Source organism: Hylobates moloch, unplaced genomic scaffold (assembly GCF_009828535.3).
Source record: "Hylobates moloch isolate HMO894 unplaced genomic scaffold, HMol_V3 SCAFFOLD_21, whole genome shotgun sequence".
Taxonomy (NCBI): Eukaryota; Metazoa; Chordata; class Mammalia; order Primates; family Hylobatidae; genus Hylobates; species Hylobates moloch.
This window is the reverse complement of record NW_026652296.1, coordinates 22,468,980-22,480,619: the sequence shown is the minus strand read 5'-3', so window position 1 is coordinate 22,480,619 and position 11,640 is coordinate 22,468,980. Positions and strand designations below refer to the sequence as shown.

The window sequence follows — 11,640 nt, the reverse complement described above, 5'->3', positions numbered from 1 at the left end:
TATTGAAAATGCATTTGATAAAAGTAAACTTCTGCTCATGATTAAAAACCCTCAAAAAACCAGGTATAAAAGGAACATACCTCAACATAATAAAAGCCATATATGACAGACCCACAGCTAGTATCATATGGAATGGGGAAAAACTGAAAGCCTTTCCTCTAAGATCTGGAACACAACAAGGATGCCCACTTTCACCACTGTCATTCAACGTAGTACTGGAAGTCCTAGCTAGAGCAATCAGGCAACAGAAAGAAATAAAGGGCATCCAAATTGGAAAGGAAGAAGTCAAATTATCCTTGTTTGCAGATGATATAATCTTATATTTGGGAAAACCTAAAGACTCCACCACAAAACTATTAGAACTGATAAACAAATTCAGGAAGATTGCAGGATACAAAATCAACATATGAAAATCAGTAGCATTTCTATATGCTAACAGTGAACAATCTGAAAAAGAAATTTAAAAGGCAATCCCATTTAAAATAGCTAAAAATAAAATTAAATACCTAGGAACTAATTTAACCAAAGACATACAAGATCTCTATAATGAAAACTATAAAATATAAAATGAAAGAAATTGAAGAGGACACCAAACAATGGAAAGATACTCTCAAAGCAATATACAGATTCAATGCAATCCCTATCAAAATACCATTGACATTCTTCACTGAAATAGAAAAAACAATCCTAAAATTTATGTGGAACCACAAAAGACCCAGAATAGTCAGAACTATCCTAAACAAAAAGAACTAAACTGGAGTAATCACATTACCTGACTTCAAATTATACCTCAGAGCTATAGTAACCAAAACAGCATGTTACTGACATAAAAACAAATACATAGAAAAATGGAACAGAATAGATAACCCAGAAACAAATCTGCACACCTACAGTGAACTCATTTTTGACAAAGGTGCCAAGAACATACATACAAGATAGTCCAATAAATGGTACTGGGAAAACTGGATATCCATATGCAGAAGAATGAAACTAGACCCCTATCTCTTGCCATATACAAAAATCAAATCAAAATGAATTAAAGACTTGAATCTAAGACTTTAAACTATGGAACCACAACAATAAAACCTTGGGGAAACTCTCTAGGACTTTGGTCTGGGCAAAAATTTCTTGAGTAATACACAACAAGCACAGGCAACCAAAGCAAAGATGGACAAATGAGATCACATCAAGTTAAAAAGCTCTTGCACAGCAAAGGAAACAATCAACAAAGTGAAAAGACAACCCACAGAATGGGAGAAAATATTTGCAAACTATCCATCTGACAAGGGATTAACAACCAGAATATATAAGAAGCTAAGACAACTATATAGGACAAACTCTAATAATTTGATTTTAAAACATGCAAAAAGATTTGAATAGACATTTCTCAAAAGAAGATGGCGTACAAATGGCAAACAGGTATATGAAAAGTTGCTCAACATCACTGATCATCAGGGAAATGCAAATCAAAACTACCGTGAGGGATCATCCCACCCCAGTGAGCATGGCTTTTATCCAAAAGACAGGCAATAACAAATGCCAGCGAGGATGTGGAGAAAAAGGAACCCTCTTACACTGTTGGTGGGAATGTAAATTAGTACAACCACTATGGAGAACAGTTGGGAGGTTCCTCAAAAAACTAAATATGGATCTACCATATGACCCAGCAATCCCACTACTAGGTCTATACCCAAAAGAAAGGAAGTCAGTATATGGAAGAGATCATCTGCACTCCCATGTTTGTTGCGACACTCTTCACAATAGCCAAAGTTTGGAAGCAGCCTAAGTGTCCATCAACAGATGAGTGGATAAAGAAAATGTGGTTCTTATACACGATGGAATACTGTTCAGCCATAAAAAAGAATGAGATGTTGTTATTTGCAACAACATAGATGGAACTGGAGGTCAGTATGCAAGGGGAAATAAGCCAGACACAGAAAGACAAACATCACATGCTACACTTATTTGTGGGATCTAAAAATCAAAACAACTGAACGAATGGAGACAGAGAGTGGAAAGATGTTTATCAGAGGCTGGGAAGGGTAGCGGTGGGGGGTGGGGGTGGGGTGGGGTTGGCTAATAGGTACAAAAAATAGTAAGAATGAATAAGACCTAGTATTTGGTAGCACAACAGGATAACTATAGCAAATAATAATTTAACTATGCATTTAAAAATAACTAACAGTATAATTGGATTGTTTGTGACACAAAGGACAAATGCTTGAGGGGATGGAAACACCATTTTCCATCATGTGATTATTATACATTGCATGCCTGTATCAAAACATCTGATGTGCCCCATAAATATATACACCTACTATGTACCCACAAAAATTAAAATAAAAAATAAAAATAGAATAAAATAGTGTTATGTTAGGGGCTGGGGGCTGTGAATTCACCCTCCAAATACAGGCTTAACTGTTGGACTGGACTTGGTTCATCTCTCTGGGACTTTCCAGTGGATCTTCCAAGGACTTCAAGTATTCACTTCCTTCCTCTCTCTCTCTCTCTGGCAAATGAATAACTGAATCATGTGCCAATTGCTACACTAAATTTTGAGAAATAACCAAATCCATCACTAGTCTTACATATATGGTGGAATGAGAAAATGGGGAAGGGCTGTGGAAATGGGCTCTGCTACTGGTTCGCTGTGCAGCTCTCCGCATGGGGCCGCAGTTTCCTCAGCATAAAATGGTGATTATATAATCTCTCCTTATGAGGCTCGTGTAAGAATCCAGTGAAATAATGCATTGAAAGGGTTTAACACAGTGCTTGGCATATAACAGGTTCTCAGCAAATGGAAGCTCTGCCTGTGATTTTGAAATTCCCAGGCCTAGGCTGGGCGCGGTGGCTCAAGCCTGTAATCCCAGCACTTTGGGAGGCCGAGGCGGGCGGATCACGAGGTCAGGAGATCGAGACCATCCTGGCTAACACGGTGAAACCGCGTCTCTACTAAAAATACAAAAAATTAGCCGGGTGTGTTGGCGGGCGCCTGTAGTCCCAGCTACTCGGGAGGCTAAGGCAGGAGAATGGCGTGAACCCGGGAGGCGGAGCTTGCAGTGAGCCGAGATCGCGCCACTGCACTCCAGCCTGGGGCACAGAGCAAGACTCCGTCTCAAAAAAAAAAAAAAAAGAAATTCCCAGGCCTAAGTGCCAGGACACTTCACCAGGGGACAGGCTTACTTGGGGGAAGGGAGTTGCCTAATTTAAGCAGGATGTCATGGGATTCAGAATGCATTCATTCAATCATTTAATAAATATTTATTTGCTCCTACTATGAGGATGCTAAATACTCGGCCTGCGTGCATATACTCACCCCTCCCATACCCATGACAGATGTTACTAATCCATCATGGAACTTTCTGCTGAACCTAGAAACTGCCCCAGAGTCCTCCTCAATAGAAAGTGCAGGCAGCTGCTACCAACCAATACATGTTGACATGAAGACGATGCTTATTCACTATCTGAAGTTCACAATATATAAGGAAATGGGCTCCAGAGGCAGAAGCCTCCAGAGACAGAAGGCTTGGGTTTGCATTTTGCCATAGGCCCTTATGATAATGTGTAGGCACTGAAGGAGCATATCAACCATGGAGTGGACCACTCAGATCTCCCTTCAAGATAGAGTCTGTGAGCTGCACATGTCTTCAGGATCTGCTTTAGCTTTTGAGCTGAGGCGACCTGCTTCCTGGTCAGCCTGCGGCTAAGCACACTGTGAATGAGGTTTCGTTATTTCTGCCTAATATAGGATTTCTCTATGAATAATCTTTGTGCCAGAGTCCCCTGTTGGGCTGGCCAAGACCTTCTCAGAGCTGCGCCACAGTCTGAAGCTCTTGCTACCCAATCCTTCTTCGTTCCCCCTCTCCTTTCATAGTCAGACCTGCATTAACGTCCAAAGGCTCCCCTTTTTTCTCCTGCTCCCTCTCCCCATTATCCTTTGAAGGCATTACCCCCATGCATCTCTTGGCATTCTTAACTCTGTCTTTGGCCTCTGTTTCTCAGAGGACACAGGTGACATCAGCACTGAGCTGCAGAAGACTGGGCTGGAAAGGAGTGGTCCTCATCTTCTCTGATGGGGAGAATAGGGGTGGCACAGAGCTTATTGTGAGTGCTAGGGGCAAAGAGTGACCCAGGACAGGGAGGCTGAAGGGCATCTCCCTGAGCAAGAAATTGGCCTTCCCTATCAAGGACTCCTTTTTTATTTTTGAGACACAATTTTTGCTCTTGTTGCCCAGGCTAGAGTGCGGTCTTGGCTCACTGCAACTTCCACCTCCCAGGTTCAAGTGATTCTCCTGCCTCAGCCTCCCAAGTAGCTGTATTACAGGCGCCTGCCACCACGCCCAGCTAATTTTTGTATTTTTAGTAGAGACGGGGTTTCACCATGTTGGCCAGGCTGGTCTCGAACTCCTGACCTCAGGTGATCCACTCACCTTGGTCTCTCAAAGTGCTGGGATGACAGGCATGAGCCACCGTGGCTGGCCAAGGACTCTTGATTGCAAATGACAGAAACTAAACCCAATCTCAAAGTAAAAAGGGACTTTAAGCGCCTTATAATGGAGAAGTGGTGCCAGAGCTCTGTCATCATTCTAATAGCTTCTTCCCTATGACTACAGAAGTTGGCCTCCAGGCCTATAAGGTCTCAAGCTGGCAATAATAGTATAAAGACATCATCAAAATAGTAATCTCAGGGAAGACCCTGATTGGCTTTGCTTGGGTCACATGTCAATTCTTGAACCAATCACTGTGACCAAGGTAATGAAGATATTCTGATTGGCTGGAATAGATTCTATGCCCACCCCTGGGTGGGAGCACATGATGATGGCTCTACCAGGGCTGCATAGAGAGAGGAGAAGCTCTCCAAAACAAACAGGGGGATGGGAACACAAGGTAAACAACAAAACCTTTGGTGATCATTACCCACTTCAGAAACACGGAGAAGGAAAAAGACAAAAAAGACAGCTTCTTCTCTCAATGACCTCCTCTTTTCACAGGGGAAAATCTGATGTTTAAATGTTTCCTGATCAGGTCCTAGGATGGGCTTTGGGGAGTGACCTGTGGGTAGGTTAGGGACCTCAGACACCGTCTCACCCTTTCCTAGGATGTCCACAGTCTTGGTGGGAAGGATGGGATGGAAGTAACCTATGGGAATAAAGCCTCTTAGAGCTCCTAAAAAAGACGGAAAACTTACCTTGTTTAACTGTCCTGATTTATGCCAGGGAGCTTCACCTAAGGAGGAGTGACTCACATTGTCACACTGTCCAGCCAAGACAACAATCAGTTATACTTCATCTGCCCGTAAGTAGGCCTCCTGATGGAGGAGCCTGTGCTATATAAGCAGAGAGCTTGAGTTCAGGTCCCTCTCTGCCCACTAACTCCGTGAGGCATCTTGGGGCTTTGCCTGAATTCTCAGAACGTCAGTTTTCTAACCTGTAAAACGGAACCCATAACCTCTGCTTTGCCTGTTTCCCCTGTCTGCTGTGAGGCAACAACACACGCATTTGTCACGTCTCACTAGGGATGGAGGTCATGAGATGCATTTACTGAGTGTCCACTCTGTGCCAGAGACAGCGTGCTGGATGCTGGCCATATCAGGGTGAACATGACAGACAGCCCCTGCCTTCATGTAGCTCACAGTCTAGAAGAGATCTTAATAATGAGTGCCTCATACAAATGGTCTTAAAGCGGAAAAAAGAGCACAAATCAATGGAACCCACTGAAGATCCAGGAGGGTGGCCCTGAGCTGGAATTCAAAGAGAAAACATAAGAAGTCAGGGAAGGCTGGGCTCGGTGAGTACGCCTGTAATCCCAGCACTTTGGGAGGCTGAAGCAGGCAAATCACGAGGTCAGGAGATCGAGACCATCCTGGCCAACATAATGAAACTCCGTCTCTACTAAAAATGCAAAAATTAGCTGGGGGGATTGCACCCCCAGCTGACAGCTTGACTGTAACCTCATGAGAGACCCTGAGTTACAACCACCCAGTGAGGCTGCTTCCAAACACCTGATCTACAGAAACTGTGTGAAACAATAAATGTTTATTTGGTGGCACATGCCTGTAATCCTGGCTACTTGGGAAGCTGAGGCAGGAGAATCGCTTGAACTAGGGAGTCGGAGGTTGCAGTGAGCCGAGATTGCGCCACTGCACTCCAGCCTGATGACAGAGTGAGACTCCATCTCAAAAAAAAAAAAAAAAAAAAAAAAAAAAAAAGGAAGAAGAAGAAGAAGTCACAGAAAAGCATTACAGTCAGAGGGAACACCGCATGCAAAAGGCCTGTAGCAGGAAAGCATGTTGGAGGGTTGGAGGCAGAAAAAAGCCAGAGTGATGGGGACAGGGACACAAGAGGAGGTGGGAGGCATGGGCAAGTCTCTATAGACCAGAGAGTTTGAATTTTCTCCTTAGAGCCATGAAAACCCATGAGAAGGAATTCAGAAGGGAGTCATATGATCAGATTAGGTTTTTCTTGACCCCTGCCCCTCCGCCGCCGCCTTCAAAAGGTTCCTCCAGTGCCTGGGTGGAGGAGACCGTGGGAGGGGGCAGGGGCTGCAGGGAGACCCACCAGCAAGGGGGCTGACCTGGGGGGCTGGAGAAGAGTTGGGCTGCAAGGGCGGTGGAAGCCAAAAGCCAGCGCTCTGGGGGGACTTGGGGCTGGAAACTCCAAGGCAGGGGGCACAAAGGGCTGTGTAGCTCCCCCCAGCATATCCCTGAGCCTCTGGAGAAGTCCTTCACTCTGGAGTTTCTCTTTCCCTTCCAGTCCAGCCCTTTCTTGTTATTGTAGGACAGACTCCATCGATGACTCATTCAGGACTTGGGTTTCTTGTTCCAGCAGTCTCCCTTCCCCTGATTACTTTGGGCTCCTCTGGGCCTGCAGGCCTCGCCCCTCATCATCTGGGGAGGCAGCCAAGAACCTTGCTGGCTGGGTGAGCTCTACGGAGGAAGGAGCGGGGACCCTCCCAGCTTCAGGGCCCACCCATGCTTTCCTGCCTCTGGTTTTGCTCTCCTCTTTCCCCCACTAGGGGACCCCTGTTCTGCAAGTCCTGCTCCTCCTTCCAGGACCACCTCCCCTGGGAAGTCCTGCCAGGTGGCCCCAGACCATCTTCTCCACCCTGCTCAGTGGCACCTGTCTTTTTATTCAACTCCCAGGAGCCCACCTTCTGGTGAGTGAGGCAGAGGTGCATTGATGGAACTGCAGGCACAAATACGGTAGAAACCTAGAGGAGGGAACCAACAACACCCCCTAGAGATTCTGTCAGATGAGGTTTCCCAGAGGAAGGGACATTTACACCTGGGTTTTGAAGGAGGAATAGAAGTTCATCATGGGGGGGACAATAAGAAGGCATTCCAAGCCAAAGAACAGTGTGTGCAGGGGGTGACTGCAAGTTATTTCTGTAATGTGTGAAAGGGGCCCGGTGCACGTAAATGTTTGTTGAATGAATCAATGTTTAGGGGAACATTGAGAAATTTGGTGTGGCTGCATCAGAGCTTGCAAACTGCCAGTGGATAGGCCAAATCAGGCAAAGAGAAGGTAAAAAAAAAAAAAAAAAAAAAGAAATGGAATTAATTGTCAACATCTAAAAACTGGGAGGCTTCACAGACACTCCGGAGCTGGGCAGCAGCCTCTGCCTTTAGGCGCATGCTATCCAGCTCACCAGAGTCCCCGCCTGGCTCAGTTTACTCATTCATGCTACTTCTTGGGCCCTGTAGACATTTGAATTTGCACCCCTACCTAGATGTTATACTCCTCAAGGTTCTGGACTGTGAGCTATTCACAGGTCCAGGCACACAGCAGGTACCCAATAAATCTTTGTTGGCTAAGTGGATAGATGGTGTGATGATTTTAAAATACGTCCCCAAATTTCTTAACACTCGGGAGCCCCCTTCAGTGTGGGCTGAACTTAGAGACTCCCCTGTAAACAGCCAAATGTAGAAGAAGTAATAGCTTGTGATTTCAGAAACTAGGTCACAACTGTGGCTCCTGCCTGGCTGCTTCTTGGATTGCTTGCTGTGGGGAAAGCCAGCTGCCATATTGTTAGGATACTCAAATAGCCCTGTGGAAACACCCAGGTGGTGAGGAACTGAGGCTTCTTCTTGCCAGTGGCTGGCACCAACTTGCCAGCCATGTGAATGAGCCACCTTGGAAGCGGCTTCTCCAGCCCAGTCTAGCCTTAGATGATTGCACCCCCAGCTGACAGCTTGACTGCAACCTCATGAGAGACCCTGAGTTACAACCACCCAGTGAGGCTGCTTCCAAACACCTGATCTACAGAAACTGTGTGAAACAATAAATGTTTATTGTTGTCTTAGATGCTGAGTTGTGAAATAATTTGTTATGTTACGCATCAATAGATAACTAATATGGATGGATGGCTGGGTATCTGGATGGCTGGATAGATTTATATAGAGTGCATTAGGTAATGGAGGAAGTCCCATTGGGAAAGTGAGGGTCAGAGTCTGGAGAGCCAGAAGAAGTTGGTAATCCCTGGTCATCTTTAAGCTTTAGGGAGGTTATTCAGGCAGCCAGAGGAGGAGTTAGTGAGTTTTGAAGCCAAGAGGTCATCAGAGGCTAGACCACTCGTCCTGGGGAGACAGCCTGCCCTGTGTCTCCAAATCCAGCTTCCTCCAGCAGCAGTCCATACTAGTCCTTCCTACCCTGAGGTCCTGGCTCCATCATTCCTCGGCCCCAGCTGGCCCTCAGAATTGTGGAGGAGGTCAAGACTTCAGCATTTTTCAGAAGCCAAGTCATCCTCCTCACTCAGAGTCTTCTTTGTGTGGAGGAAGCAGTTTCTCGACTGGTGGGGGACTCAGGGCAGGGTCAGCAGCCTTCAGGAACCAGAGGAGGGTATTGAGAAGCTGGGACCCTCTGTGGAGACCCTGCTGGCCCCAAAGGCATGGTGGAGAGCCACAGCCACCAAACATCCGTAGGATTAGGTCAGCCCTAAGATCCAGTATATTGGTATTGTTTGAAATGACCCAACACATGTCCTCGGGAAACATATGTACAATGGGCCTGGCACATATGAGAATTTTTTAAGTAAATCAAAACTGCACTGAAATGCCATTTTTCATCTATCACATTGGCAAAATTTCAAAAGCTTGACAATACCCGGGGGTGAGGCTTTGAGCAAATAGCTACTCTTATAAATTGTCAATAATGCCTGTTGGCAATAAACCTTCTAGGAAGGAATTTGTAATATAGAACAAAACAGCATATGCATTTACTCTTTGACCCAGGATATTTACTTCTAGGATTTATCCTAAAGATATAATTCCAAAAATATGAAAAATGTGTATGCAAGGTTATTTATTGAGGAATTATTTATAATACAAAATGTTGAAAATACCCAAACGCCTATCTGTAGAAAACTGGATGAATAAACTATGGTACCACATGAGAGAATGTTATGCAGCCATGAAGGCGAGAAGGAAGATCTCTATAAACCTACAGGGAGTGATTTCCAGCGTATATTGTTAAACAACAAAATAAGGTAAAAGCAAAATAAAGGACTACCTGTACTATGCAAACTTTTAAGAAAATAAAAAAGAAAACATTTCTTTATTTACATACATATTTAAAGAATTATGAAAAAGAAACCCAGGAAGGAGAAATCAGAAACTTACTGCAAATGGTTACTCATAAAGAGTTAGTGGGAATATCAATGGAGAAGAAAGAGATGGGAGTGAGATTCCTCTGAATATATTTGTACAGAATTTTTGACTTTTTAACCATGCAAATATTTTACATTCTCAAAAATAAAATTAAATAAAAAGATAAAAATGTAAACTGTAAACTTGTAAACAAAGAGAAAAGAGGTGAGCTTAACTGATTGTCAAATAATAATATAGCCACACAAAGAAAATAATTTAAGTAAGTGTAACCACAGGAGTCTAGGTATTTAGTGTTATAATTCTAAAACTACTATCTCTGTGTTGTATGATGGAAGAAATGAGTAAATGTGCTGATGTTTTGGGACTCAGGGTTCTCACTATGGGAAAAGGAAGTCAAAAATATGGAGTGGAGGAAGGATCTGTGGCTATGGCTATGAGTGTTAATTGGAGACATTGATATGAACAGACCAGGGAAAAGCAACATACCTATAGCAATTAGCACACCCAGGGCCCAGATCTTGTCTTCTAAATGCCGTTCCCTACTAAACAGAACGAGTGTCCTTAGAGAAATGGCTGATTCCAGGATTGGGCAGGGAAAGTGCATGGTGAATCTGAAGCATCTCATGTCAAAATGCAAGGAAACACTCAATGAATGATGAGGCCAAGTCTAAAGGAGCCAACTTAAAGGGGCTCCCACTAGCCAAAGTCCGGACAATTTGATTCTCAAGAGAAGAATGATGAGGTTTCTCACTGTTGGAGTGAGAGATTACCAACAAGCAAGGGACTAGAATGATCCATGTGGCAATGGATTTGAGTTGGAGACAGTAGCTTCCCAATGCAGATAGGTAAGTTGATAGATAGTTGCATACAGAAATGTTTATAGGTATGTGTATATACAGAAGTTCATATATACATATATTTCTTTGTTCTATCAGCTGAGAGCACTTAGAAGCACTGACATCGCGGTAGCAACAAGCACACTTAACATCCAGATTTTGGTGTCTAATTCCATTCTCCAGTAAAAGAAAACAAGGATCCCTAGAGAAATGGCTGATTCAGGCTGGACATGGTGGCTTATGCCTGTAATCCCAACACACTGGGAGTCTGAGGCAGGTGGATTGCTTGAGCCCAGGAGTTCAGGCCAGCCTGATCAACATGGTGAAACCCTGTCTCTACAAAAAATACAAAAATCAGCTGGGCGTGGTGGCATGTGCCTGTAGTCCCAGCTACTCAAGAAGATGAGGTGGGAGGATGGCTTGAGCCTGGGAGGCAGAGGTTGCAGTGAGCTGAGATCACACCACTGCACTCCAGCCTGGGCAACAGAGCAAGATTCTGTCTTAGAGAGAGAGAGAGAAAGAGAGAGAGAGAGAAATGGCTGATTCAAACAAGGACTGGGATAGAAAATGTACAATGTACAAGATGAGCCTGGAGCATCATACAGTGACAGAAGGTAAGAAAGTGCCTAAAAAAAACACAAAGAAATCCACAATGATGGAAGGACGTGAAAGGGACACAGAAAACAACTGAAAGAGCTTCTAATGACCAAAGCTGGATGGAACAACTTGAACAAGAAAATAAAGCATACACTGATATAAATAAATGAGTGCATAAATAAATCGTCACTTGTCCCTTATTGACAAGGATACATTCTGATAAATTCATTGTTACAGGGATGTGTTCTGATAAATGCACTGTTAGGCAGTTTCATCATTGTGTGAACGTTAGTGTACTTACACAAACCTAGGTGGTATAGCCAGCTACACATCTAGGCTCTATGGTATAGCCTACTGCTCCTAGGCTACAAACCTGTACACTGTGTTATTGTACTGAATAGTGTAGGCAATTGTAACATAATGGTAAGTATTTGTGTATCTAAATACACAAAAGGAACCGTAAAAATACACTTACCATGAATGAAGCTTGCAAAACAGGAAGTTGCTCTGGGTGAGTCAGTGAGTGAGTCGTGAGTGAATGTGAAGGCCTAGGACATTACTGTACCCTACTGTAGACTTTATAAACATTGTACACTTAGACTA

General features: G+C 44.0%; 1 long non-coding RNA gene across 1 annotated transcript; it reads left to right on the top strand.

Moving 5' to 3' along the window:
- The first annotated feature begins 4,810 nt into the window (after window positions 1-4,810).
- On the top strand, window positions 4,811-7,152 carry LOC131382208 (uncharacterized). Its single transcript, XR_009211474.1, has 3 exons — window positions 4,811-4,887; window positions 5,217-5,295; window positions 7,015-7,152. It is a non-coding gene; the product is annotated as an uncharacterized LOC131382208 (long non-coding RNA).
- The last annotated feature ends 4,488 nt before the right edge of the window (window positions 7,153-11,640 follow it).